The following is a 12980-nucleotide window of genomic DNA, read 5'->3' on the forward strand; positions in this document are numbered from 1 at the left end:
ATCAGCTTGTGCTGGAGAGCTCAGGAGTAACCAGACAGGGCTGGAACCAAGATATCAACAAACACTGAGAAGCCAGAACAAAGGTATCTTTAATTTCCCAGTGCAAAGAAACACATTTGTATTTCCCTGACAAGCAGCACAGCAAAGCAACCAGAGGAGCAAGGAGCTGTTTGTTGTGACTCTGATCCTCCCCAGCAAGCTGGCTGGGATGCAGTTCACCATGTGGACCAGCCTCGATAGCTCCCATGCAGCTCCCTTCCCCATCAGCATGCATTAACTGCTGGTTATGCAGAAGATAAGTGGCAAGTTAATCAAAGCAATCTAAGTGGGATGCTACAAAGCATTGCTTTATGTGATGTGACAAAACATGACACACCAGAGGCTGAGGTGTGGTGAGAAGCGTGTGGTGCTGTGTGCCTGGCATGAGCCACGCGACTCTTATGACTGTCAATGGGAGTGGCAGGGCTCCATTCTCGTGGGGGGAAGGTATTGGAAACCAAAGAGCATGGGTACAGTCGAGCCTTTCACTTGCTGCTCTCCTGCAAGGTGGCAGTGGAAATTAATGGGGCTTTCAAGTACCTAGATGGATTGCAGGGACATCCGCAGTAAGTCTATTAGCTAATTAGTCAAGATTAGCATTTATTTTATCCAACAGGCACTCAGGGAAAGGAGCTAGTTCTCTTCTGCCTGTGTATGTATGTCCCTTTTACACTTGTTAAAAAGTAGGACAAAGCTCTCTCCCATCAACAGTAACACCAAGGTGAACTTTCTCTCCCTAAGGGAAGTGCCCACAGGCACAGCCTAAGCTGGACATGCTGCTGGCTGTGGCTAATGGCATTGGAGGGGGCCAGCATCATGGACCTTTGGACCCAAGGGCCAAATTGGGCAGACTTGTGCAATCAGTACAACCTTTGGCATGAGCCCAGGGCTAGAGTAAGGTATCCTAAAATCTGACACAAGACCCTGTCCCACCTTCAATATTCAATTGATCAGGCTGCTGATGTTCAGACCTTCCTCTTACTGTGATGGGAAATCCAACGTCCTTTGCTGTGGTCACCTGTTTGAGGATGCCAACAGCCAAGTGATAAACTTATTTCAATCACTGAAATAGCTTCACTTACCAGCTGTAGGAAATGTTTTAGATTTATAGCAGCAGAGCAATTCGATCCCTTCCCCCCTGTAACAAAACCAGCATTAATACCATTTTATCACCAGTTCTAATCTTCCTGGCACCATTTCACGCCCACAGATAACTCACTCCATAACTCAGTACCTACAGCAGCTGTTGGACACAAGCCCCCAGCCACAGCAGAGAACTCAATCTCTGCTAATCCCAGCCCTTTACAGCAACTCAGGCTTGAGCAATCCAAAAGAGAACCATGAAGTCACTTAGGCTTATCTCTCTAATTGCCTGCCTGCAATTCAGGGGTTCCGTGTCAGCCACTTGCACTCACACAGCAATGGGGAAAATCAGACCCAAAATGCTTACCACGAGCATTTTCAGAGCTGTAAGTGAAACTACAGAAATCCTGCTCACTGCTGCAGCTCCAAAGGCAGTGCCAGCTCTGAGAAACACACCAGGGTAACAGAGCAAGCGTTCATGTCTCTCCTCTGCTGTGCCTCCCTCCAGGTCTTTGGCTCTGTAACACAGACTCCAGTTCTCTTGACAGTTTTCCTGCACTGCCCAGTGCCAACACACTGCAGATGTTAATGAATACCATCCCATAAATATTTAATGCACATTTTCCTGTGAGTCTTGCTGTGATTAAATAGCCACCTCATTACCCAGGCCCACCTTCCATTCTTCTGTATCTTTGTACAAAATACCAAGACTTTGAGCTATACCCATGTGATTGAGCTGCTGGAAATATCTCTGCATAAACCAACAGGGCGAAATCCAAACACAAATTTCCAAGGAATGTAAAGAGAAATCTAACCCTGTCAGAGCAAATATTTCATCTCAGCTACCCCCTCCCAGGATCTGCAGAGATAGCAAAGCAGGGAGAACAATCCAGCAATAAATATCTGCACTCAAAAAGAAAACACGTCTGCTTTTATTGGCTTTTTCCATTGCATTTGGAGGTCCTTGGCACAACAGGAATGTGCATGTACCATCTGGATACAGGTATCCCAGGGTCTGCTCTGCTCTGACACCAATTCCTGAACAGCTGCATCAGGAGCTCTGCTGCTCTCCCCCAGTCGAAACTTGGAGGATGTCCATGATCTGCCTGAGGTTACACAAGCAATACAGGACAGATGTAGAAAGGAACGTGGATCACCCAGAGGCATCACCATTGCTGCTCTGGCATTGAAACATCTGTGATGCTCATCTGAGATGTCCAAAGCACAGCCGACCTTGTGACTCATCGTGCTTGCATTTGCAATGTCATGATAAACATTTAGGAGTCACGATATAGAAATTCTAGGACATTGTTCTCTGGGCTATTTGAATTGATATATTCAAGTCCTTCATGCCAACCCTTAGCTGAGAAGTTCTTTTGTGAACCAAAGTGAAAGCTGCAGTTCTCCTGGGATTACCCAACACCACAAGAGTGAGGGCAAGCACCCAGAGCCAGCCAAGGCAGGCAGCAGGGCTGGAAGCACTGAGTACAGGGTTTGTGTGTTCTACCAAAAGGAGCACAGGGTTTTTGGAGTCCATGTCCCAGATGGAGGAAGCATTTGTGCTGGAGACATGTTCATGGTGCTGCTCAGGGCTTTGCATCATGGAGCAACACTCTCTGGCTTTCACATGGGCCATGTTTCCTCTCAGAGGGAAGTCCTACAATCCAAATCCACAACAAACTGCTAAAAATATAGTAGACTGGAAGGAATAAAGCCTGTGTATGTTAGAACTTTTTGGTAAATCCTCCCAAATACATAGTTTTTTGGCACAGATACTAAAATGTAACTGGAGGGCAAGCATTTATTTCTGTTTCAGCTGGGAGAGTCCCAACTTCTGTCTCTCCAATTTATATATGGAAGCAGGCTCATTATGCAATATGTGTTTCAGCGGGTTCTGCATCAGGCAGGGTGTGAAGCTAAGGCTAACGAAAGGAATATCATTAAGAGTAATAAACAGTACAAAAGGCATGGCTGAAGCATGAGCTGCTGCTGCATGTATCACAGGGAGTCTCCAAAGTGAAAAATTGGACTCTTTCTGCTCTGAGATACAGGAGAGAGGGCAACAATGGTGGTGTGTGGACAATACTGGTGAGGAACTGGTGCCAGGTGGTGAGGCTGCTTTTGCAGTGCCATGCAGAGACACTGAGTGGTCAGTGCAGTGCTGGATGTCAATGCATGGGAAATTTAAAGACTGGTGGGTTTTAAAAGATGCATTTTCTTCTCCAGAACTGGCCTTGAGACACCACCTCATCACTGGCCCACTTAATGCACACAAACACAGCTTTCAGAAGACAACTTCAACGTCTTTTGTTTGACTGCATAGCACTGGTGCCGTGAATAAATGTACAATCTATGATGTCCCATTTAAAATTCACCAGGAGAACCAGCCTTTGGGGAGCACCAACATCCATCTCCTGATGTTGCATCCACTGGCACTATTTCTACAGCCAGCCTGAAAAGGCTGGTTAGATTTACAGAGCAGCACATCCACAAAGAAAGTGATGGCGCTGTGTTACTCAGTCTCTGGAAGCAGCTCACTTCCAGACCCTCAAGTAATCTCTCTGGGGGAGGACTGGATAGTGACCATCAGGGTGCTCCAGCACTGCTGGCACAGTCTTCTTGTCAGCATGCTCACACCATGACTGTCTCACAGATCCCTGATACAGCAGCACTGGGGAAGTCAGCTCATCTAGGCTTCCTTATTGACCCACATGATGATCACAGCTGCCTTTTGGAGAGGGGGAAAAAAGCCTCTAAAAACAGAAAGAAAAAAAAAACCAGTATTTTTTTCTTTTCTCCTTTGGGTGAATAAATAGACTCACCTAAGGCAGTAGATCAAGTAGCTAATTAAGGAAATAACCAATAACTTAATCAAGGTCATTAGAGGCATTGCCATTGTTTAAATGGGAGCAGAGCAAAGATACACTTCAGGCATCCCAGTCTATGCTGGGGGAGGCTCCCATACCACCCCGCTGCTGGTGCCACAGCCACTGAGGAAAAGACTCAAATCTCCTGGCAATTTCCTGCAGACAGAACATTTAATCATCCCCTAGCCATCACTGCAAAAATCCCCAGTGAATGATTCACACATTGAGAGAAATCTGCTGTAAGAAACAGCACGATCTCCTGTCCTGGGATGCAGCCCCAGGCAAATACGTTGGGCCATATGCATTTTGCTTTTGGCATCTTGCGCTGACTTTGCTCCTCAGCAGCTGCTCCCGAGATGGACTCTGTGATTTCTCTCCCCCTGCCCCCCCAAGGGAGTGTTTGCACACCAGCACCACATCGCTCGCTCTAATTACTCCACCAGTTGCACAGATAAAACATCTGCTGAAGAGTGAAGGAATCCTAAAGCACACAAATAATTTGCCCTGCCTAAACAAAGCAAACAGAGGATGCTGTTGAACACCCCTGCCCAGCAAACAGCTCCAGAACCACTGCCTAGGAGAAGGCGTCTGGCAGGCTGCGCATTCCTCTGCCATCCCCAGCAGGAATTAATCCCTTTTTCCAACCAGACTTCTTGTTTGTCACTAACACACCCTATGATCCCCTTAATGCCTAAAGCATCCAAAAGCAATTGCAGTCAGCAAGTTTGAAGTACTTAGAAGCCTTTGTTTTGCCTCAGAAGAATTGGGGCATTTTCTCCTGAATTCATGCGAACCAAGACAAACAAACTTCACCATCCCAAAGTTAAAAATACCCCTTTATCCTGTGTGTTAACCACAGCTGCCAAAGGTTCAAAATTTGCATTTTGTCATTCTGCATAAATCCCTGCAACAGCTGACAAGACACAGGGTACGTTTGGAAACCCAGAGCTGAGATAAGCTCCAGCCTCCCGCAGGGTTTTACTCTTCAGGGGTTTTTCAACAGAGCGAAAAAGCAGGAGCGGCTCAGGGGCTGCTGAAAGAAGTCACATTTGCATCACGGAAAAGTTTCATGGTGTCCGTTGGGAGAGATACTAGCCGGGGATATAGCACATCCCTGCTCTGGATGGGTTGGTGGGGCTGTGCTTTGCCCCCGGTAGCCCCTGCCTGCCCTTAGGCTCAGCCGGCAGTGAGAACTGGCGCTTGGGAAGGCATCAGGGATCAGAGAAGGAAAAGAAAATAATTTCCCAATGCAAACATTTGCACGGCATTAAAGCAGCTTACATTTACACATGCTATATACATCGGGCGCAACTACTCACCCAGGCTAAACAGGCATTCACTTCGTGCGCTGGAAAACTCCCATGTCATGGGTAAGGGCAGAGGAAAGGATGGGAAAGTTGGAAAGGATGGATGGGCAGCGGCGAGACGAGCGTCTTTGGAGCGGGGAACCGTAGTGCATCCTCCGGCAGCAGCAGTGGCTGGGCCAGGAACTGCCTGCACGCCGGCGGGGCTGCGGTCATTTGGGGAGGGAAAGCTCCCAGCTGCCGACCCAGGCGGCGGAGTGACGCCCACCGCAGTTTTAGCTTATTGGTGAAAATCGTAAGCCCTAATCCAATCCTGTCTCTCTACCCAAATTTATCTCTCCACAGAGCCAACATCCCTTCCAGTTTTGACTAGCAGTATGAAAGCAAAGTTACCTTGCCAATATATAAATCACGTCAGGAGAAGCAATAAAAAAACCCCACACTCAATTTGCTTCACCTCTCTCTCCCCAAAGAGTCTCTTATCTACCCAATTCGAGGGACCACAGCCTTGAGAGTGCAATGGAAAAGGCCAGCAGCTCACAGCACATATGTTTGATTGAAAATCAGTGAGGTGCCAATAAAAGCAGTAGTTATCAGAACACCTAATGGTACCACAGACACATCTGGGGCAGAGCTTTATCACATACAGATGTTTATAAGAAAGGCTAGCACATGGTTCCTGAAGTTACACCAAGTTTCACAAAGGTAGAACTACTGGATCAAGAGGCACTGCTGGCAAATAGCCTGGCCAGTTGGCACATAGGGTTTTCCTTTCTTTGCAGCCTAGTGCAGGCATTTCCCATAGCCACAAATCTTCCCTTGCACACAAATCCAGATGCTTGACCACAACATTTGCTTCCAATGCTTGGGTTAAGGTGGAGACTACTGGCAGCAGCTCAGAGAGCACAGAGCTACACCACAGGCAGCTGCCCAGTGCGGGCAGCGACCTCAAAACCTTCATTTGCAAACAAAGGGTGATGGGGAAGAAAAGCCTCTCATGCAAATCCACATTTCTGCACACTGTTACAGAAGTGCAACCTGGAGCAGCTCCAGAACATGGGCTGGTGTTTGGGTGAGCTCCGAATGCACACATACACAGCAACCTCTGAGTGAGGGAGCTGGAGCAAGCAATATGCGCTCCAGGTGTCCCAGTGGGCAGTCAGCAGGATCAAGATATAATAGGATAGAATTAACCAGGTTGGAAAAGACCTTTGAGATTAAGTCCAACCTATCACACAGATAGTCAGATGTTGACAAGGTGCTCAGGCCTTCATAGAGGTTGGTGATTCAATAAGGCCTGCTCATGGAGGAGCAAGCAGGGCTTCCAAGAATGCCAAGGAAGTGTTTCTGTGAAGTATTCCCATTGTAAATCTAATGAGCACCTTTGCATTTTAACCCCATCACCATTGCAAGCTCTAAATATAGAAATAATCAAAACACACATTAAAAGAAGAACTTATTTTGAACTTGGCAGTGTTGATCTAAGAACCATCCCACTTGGGAGCAGGACTCGAAGAGCACGGGCAGCCTCGGGGAGGGCTGAGCCTGGTGCTACAGGAACAAAAGCAGCTTACAAACCAGGTTTGCCATTCGAGAGCCTAATTAGACCGAAGCCCACACAGCACACAGACAGACTACAGAGGAAATTGGAGTCTAATTTACATGGAGAACGATTACTTACTGCAACCAATTAGTGTCAAGCTGACTGACAGACTACCCAAAATACATTCTCCCCACCCTCCCCTGCAAGTCTGAGCAAAAGCTTTATTTTGCCTGGGTTGTTCAGTAGGTGAGCAGGAGCACCTCACCACTAGACCTTGCATGCCCTTGACTGTGACCTTTTGAGCTTCAAAACAAACAGAGTTAGAGCCACTCACATGCCACCTGGTACAAATCTCTGCTAAGCCAGAGACAGCAGTAGTGGAACTGGAGAGCAGCATGATCTGTTCTCTTTCCTGATCTTAAATCATGTGGATCCCAATGAGAAATTAATCTTTTATGAGGGGTTCCCCCCTTTCCTGGCTATATATTCTGTACAGAGATTTTCATCCCCTCGTTTGTAATGATACAGGTTAGGCTTCTGTCTGTGTAACAAATAGCCTCTGCAGCATACTCAGGTATGCAGGTTTCAGGTCCTAACTTAAGTTGCTGGCCTTTGCCATGGAAGGAAAGCACTGTGCCACAGCATCATTGCTGTCACAGGGCAGTGCTCCCAGCCAGGAGCTCCAGGTACCTGCTTAGCTATCTCACAAAATAGCCTGTTCTTTGCAGACCATTCCCTCTTCTCCAGTTGTGCTGCTCCCTGCATGCTTGCAGGACCATCACTGCTCAGCAGGCAAATGGGGGAATCCCATCACTGCTGGAGTGAGCCCATACAGACAAAAGCATTTCTCCTTGGCTCTCATGGCACAGGGGTACCACAGTCCCACTAGTGACTGTGCTGGGTAAAGACATTGCCTTTGCTCAGGGTTTTGCTTTCCAGTTGTCCTGGAAGAGGATTACTTCATTGCATTTCCCAGAGCACAATCCAGTTGCTAATTCTGCAGGAAACTTGCCCCTCCTCTATATTGGACTAGTCCAAAACACTGGTGAACTGATTTTAACAACTCCTGATGTGCAAACATGGACCAGACCAAACACTGTTTATCTTCCTTTTATTGTTAAAGAAGAAATGCCTGACTCAACCCTCATTCTCCTCTTCCCAGGAATATGCTGTCCTTTGCTCCAACCCCCCAACTGCATTTTGAATGCACAAATGACAACAGCATTTCACAGTGCAACTTGCTATGTTATTCTTCATAAATTTCTAAGGGCAATCTCTCTGAGCAGCTTCTCTGACTGCTCTTCAGAGATCTCTTGTATATGCATGCTCAGGCACGTAGGGACACATTTTTGGATATTTAAGAGCAGGCAATCAACCATTCCTTTAAGAAGCACCAGTATAAAGCATATTTAAGGACTTTATGGATCTCCTGTACAGATGAGATCAGCTACTCTTTTAATCTCTGCAGGCCACACAGCTATACAGCATTTTAAAAGGAAACTTATCCTAAAAAAGAAAGCTTGAAGGAAATGCTTATGAAGGATCAAGTAGCTGTTTGGTAATATCTGGAGACAGCCAGGACCTCAGGTGGTGTAAAGCATCAGCAGAGTTCCTTTTATTTTAGTTCCCTTCAAGTCAGTGGTGCTAAACTAATTCACTCCACAGGAGTACTATCAAGAGAGGTGAGGCAGGACCATCTCACTTGGGTCTCCCTTTGGGTACAGTCATCATGAAGGCTGCAAATCCTGGCAGCCTCGGTCTCCCACTGCCTCCCCTCCCCCTGGTTAAATTAAAAGTCTCCATTAATTACCAAGTGGATGCAATGAAAATGCACATGTGCTCACACTCCTCAGAATTAGGCTGTTAATCTGGTGTTTATACTCCTGGAGTTTATCTCCTCCACACCTCGTCTCTCCCCTGGGAACTGACTCACTGCCACTTTATCTGCAGCTCTAAAGGACAACACACACTGCTTGGGTTTTAAATTCCCCTCCAGTGGTATGCCCTGAACCAGCTCTTCAGAGAGGGGCCTCCGCCGGCTGTAATTCCCATTAATTCTTCCTATGATTAACAGGTCAGCTCTCACCGCCCTGATGACAGCAGGCTTTGGAAGTGCAACTCTATCAAAATTATCTATGCATAAAAGATGGTTATTATAGAAGCAAAAGCCTCGCTGAGACTTTTATCAGCTGCACGCTTGCTGCTCGCTTTTGTGCTGCTAACGACTTTATAGAGAGTGGGGCAGGCTCCAGCCTCATCGCTCCGCGCTGCGGTGTCTCCAGGCAGAGGAACCTCTCCTCTGTGGTGGGGAGATGCTGATTAGGAAGCTGTGGAGGCAATCACTGCTGGAGGGGGGTAAGGGCAGGCAGGAGCATGGGGAAATTAGAGAAACCTTCTTCTGAGTGCATCCCATTAGGGCTGGGGGCAATTACATGTGCTGATCAAGAAGGTGGGCTTCCCAGAGCCCTCTGAAATTACTGGGGGTGGGGATGGGGAGGAAAGGTAAGAAAAAAGAAAGAAAAGGAGAAAGCCAGAAAAAAAAGTGAAAAATAATCCTCAACACAACAGTGGCAGACACCACCTCAGCTGCCTGGGAGCAGGGCACAGCCTTCTAGCCTTCTCCCTGCAGGCATCCCCCATGCTGGTGGTCACTCAAAAGAGGCCCACAGAGATAAAAGGCAGTAAGACCCATTGTAAAATACTTGTAAAAACGCTAATGGTCTCAAGTTCTTTCAAGCCATCTTGATCACAGCTAAATCACATCCTTTTATTTGCTTCCTGGTGGGATTTGCTTAGGTTTGGGCTCACCATGTTTATGCTGATATGCTGCATATCCGGGCGTCCAGGACAAAGCTGGTGTGGACCTGCGAGCCAACCTATACTGCAATCATCAGTGCCAAGCTCTGCAGACCATCCTTCCCCTCATCTTTCCACTTTCTTCACTAGTTCCAAAGAGGAAACTCAACTTAACGCCTTCCTTTCTACACGTAGTACCAGGAGCTATTGCAGTAATGAAAAGCAGGAGAAAAGGTGGGAACCTTAGTTGCCAGCATGATGCAGCCTTGCAGTCACGACCCTGAAACTCCTGACAAGGTGACACATTATTAAGAAATATCCATATTAATCCCAACTGTAAAATGCTATGTTCAGCCAATTAAACTGCCTGAGCAGCTGACTGCTCCCAGAGACCTTTGTACTCTCTTTTTCTTTTTCCTTTTGTTTTTTAATGCCCTCTTAGGGAAAGGAATGGCTTCTGCAGAGGTGAACCACCCAGCTCCTTCCAGCCTTGTGTGTGTGAGTATAAAATGTTCTTGGCTGCTTTCAAACACTGCACATTAATCTGCGCAATGGAGCCTGTCTCTTTCAGCATTCAGCTGATTTCTCTTCGAGGCTGGGTAAGACAGAACTGTTCCACTTGGCATCACATCCCCTCCCTGCCCCCTTCCCAGGCTTTTCTAGGTTGTTGGGGTTTTTTTTTGTTTATTTGTTTTTGGTTTTCCTTTTTTTTTCCCTCTCCTGTTTTTGATTTTGGTAGTGCCAGAAGAGCTCACAAGCATGTGAAAACCTGGAGAATAGGACCCACAGATACATGAGACAGCCAGGAACAGACCTGAAAGATTATGGGTTTAATGCATCAGATTCTGAAAAACACTACCACTCCCTTCCCACAACTTGTTTCTCCTTCAGCCATTTCTTTGCCTGTGACTGAAGCCAGAGTGACCGAAACAGCCTCTCAAATTAAGGGCTGCTGGAGATGAAATCCCAGAGCAGCCTATGGGTGGCAACTGCTGGAAACGTGAGCCCCAACATCCCACCTTCACAAGCCTTGCACACCAGTAAATCAGAGCATCCCCACCACGCCAAGGGCTCTCCTGTACAAAGCCAGGCATTTTTATTAACATCACACTCAGGGCTTGAATTTTCATGCCTGTCTGCTCAAAATTTACACAAGCAAGGATCCCCATTGCTCAGGCTCCTGCCAGCCAGGCACTTTGCTAGCTGCTCTGCATGTGTGACCACTGCAGCAGATGAAGCATTCTCTAAACTACTCACATGTTCCCAAGACCAAGACTGATGAATCCTGAAGACTCCTCAAGCCTTCATTAAATATTAAAATATTCTGTAGTTGCAGTCAACAGGCTTCCTCACAGCAGAAACGTCAGCTGTGGCTTTGTCTGCTGGGAAACATAACCTCCGCTGTGCTCTGTGCTTGTTCCTAGACCTATTGGTCTTTTGCCATGAGTCATGGTGGAAATTTCCCTTCCCTTCACCCACCCTCATCACCTCAGACTCCACAGAAACACTGAAACATCCAGAACCTGAGCAGAACAGAGAGAGACCACAGGTCTCCCTCAAGCCTGGAACCCGCAACTACTTAATCACACCTGGGTGTACTATGAAAGAGATGAGCACCTCTCACCTCCACCATGGATGGAGAGGAGGAAGGGTGAATAGGAAGGATAAGAGCTGTCTAAGGATGTATGAGGACCCTAAAATCCTGCCAGCTGCTGGAAACCCAGCAGTCTCAGGCTTCTGCAATACATCTTGCGTTTTGGAAGCAGCAGTGGGAACACTTTCCCTTATTTCCAAGCATCCTCAGATCCCCAGCTCCTGGCATTTCTACAACAATTAAACACACAGCTCTCAACACTGAAACCCCATAAAACAAAAATCCACATGGGGACTGCTCCCACAAACCAGCCAATACCTGCCAGCAGCCATAATCTTGGTGCCATCAGATCTGCACAATAAATGAGTCCATTTTACCAGAGCAGGGCTTTTTTCTATGACTAAAATGGAAACAAAAATTGGCTTGTGAAGATGAACGATGCCTGTGATAGTTTTTTGGGGGTATTTTTTGCTGCAATTGATTAACTGCAGCTCACAACAAATCCATTTTTCCCCCCTCCTTGAATGATAAACTCAATCGTCTAAAATTAAGCCCAGCAGGGTAAGATCCTGTATAGATTACTAAAGATACCATCATTTTTTTTTACTTCTTCTTTTTTTCTTGGAAAGCCTGACTGCAAAGTATATACACTTTGCAAAATCACTCAAGTACCTCTGGCACTGAATATAAACACAGGGAAACCTAAAAACCATCCAGTGTTTTTATCTCAGTACAGCCTGCACCACAAAGTGCAGCCGTGGTTTGTCATTTCGTGATAAACCAGCTCTTTGCTTTTGATCATCTTAGTGGGCAACAGCATTCAACAGCATCCTAAAAAGGGAGGAAAAAGGCCAATCAAAGGACTACCCCAAGCTGAGCCACAAGCTTTCCAACCAAAGGGTATTTGTAGATACCAGAATTACCATTTCTCTTCAAGACAACTGATCCTTTTCATAAAAATACAAGAAGCCCTAGAGAAATTCTGGTTGATCGTTATTAAATGAACAGGCCTCATGGATTTTTTTTTTTCCAGGAAAATGACTGAAGCTTGGCTTTAGCATAATCCTGAAGATTATTTACATCTTCTGCAGTGTTTTTTTTTTTTTTCCACTACTGCAGAATAACCAGAGCTCCTTAGAAAAACCACTGCCAGAGAAACGTTAAGTCCTGTTTTGATTTTCCTCCTTTCCTGTCTTTTACCTCTTTTTATACATTATGCCTTGCACAGGAGCAGTAAGGAGACAATAAATACTCAAGATAAAAAGAGGCATAAGAGAAGACCCCAGGGAGCAGCTGTGAAGGGTCAGTGTTCCAAATACCATGGCATTACCACTTCTCTTTCCTCTTCTCAATCCCCAGCCTCCTGATGAAGTGGGAGCCTGGGAGCCTTTCAAACACTAGCTGTGTTTTGTTGGGTTTTTGATTTTGGTTGTTGTGGTTTCTTTTTTTCCCCTGAGAGAAAGGCCTAAAAGAGGAAAAAGTTGTGGCTCCTCAGAAGGCAATGGGAAGAGAAACCTCTTCTCTTGGGAGGAAAGGGCTCCAAAACATGGTACGTTCCGTAAGCATTGGAATGCTTTAGGGAGAGGATCTTACAGCAGTGCTTCAAGACAAGCACTTTTTTTTTTCTGCTGCAGCATCCTGATTTTTCCCAGTCAACACAAACTCCCTCTTCTGCTTTTGCCCTATCCACTGAAACAGCTGTGCACCCAGAATGAAAACAATTAAACACTCTTAAACAGGCAGGGCTGCAACTG

General features: G+C 46.4%; 1 protein-coding gene across 2 annotated transcripts in view; it reads right to left on the bottom strand.

The window, feature by feature from the left end:
* The window catches only part of PRICKLE2 (prickle planar cell polarity protein 2), a 112386-nt gene that overhangs the window by 53888 nt on the left and 45518 nt on the right, over positions 1-12980 (bottom strand). Inside the window, exon 1 of one of the 2 annotated variants that reach the window (XM_068154276.1) lies at positions 5309-5344. The exons of the other annotated variant lie outside the window; for it this stretch is intronic. The gene's annotated coding sequence lies outside the window, so the exon portion shown is untranslated. Of the gene's footprint in view, positions 1-5308; positions 5345-12980 lie in introns of those variants that run through there. 2 annotated transcript variants of the gene reach the window in all.

Source organism: Melanerpes formicivorus, unplaced genomic scaffold, assembly GCF_026170545.1.
Source record: "Melanerpes formicivorus ecotype bairdi unplaced genomic scaffold, bMelFor1.0.p_v2 SCAF_28, whole genome shotgun sequence".
NCBI lineage: Eukaryota > Metazoa > Chordata > Aves > Piciformes > Picidae > Melanerpes > Melanerpes formicivorus.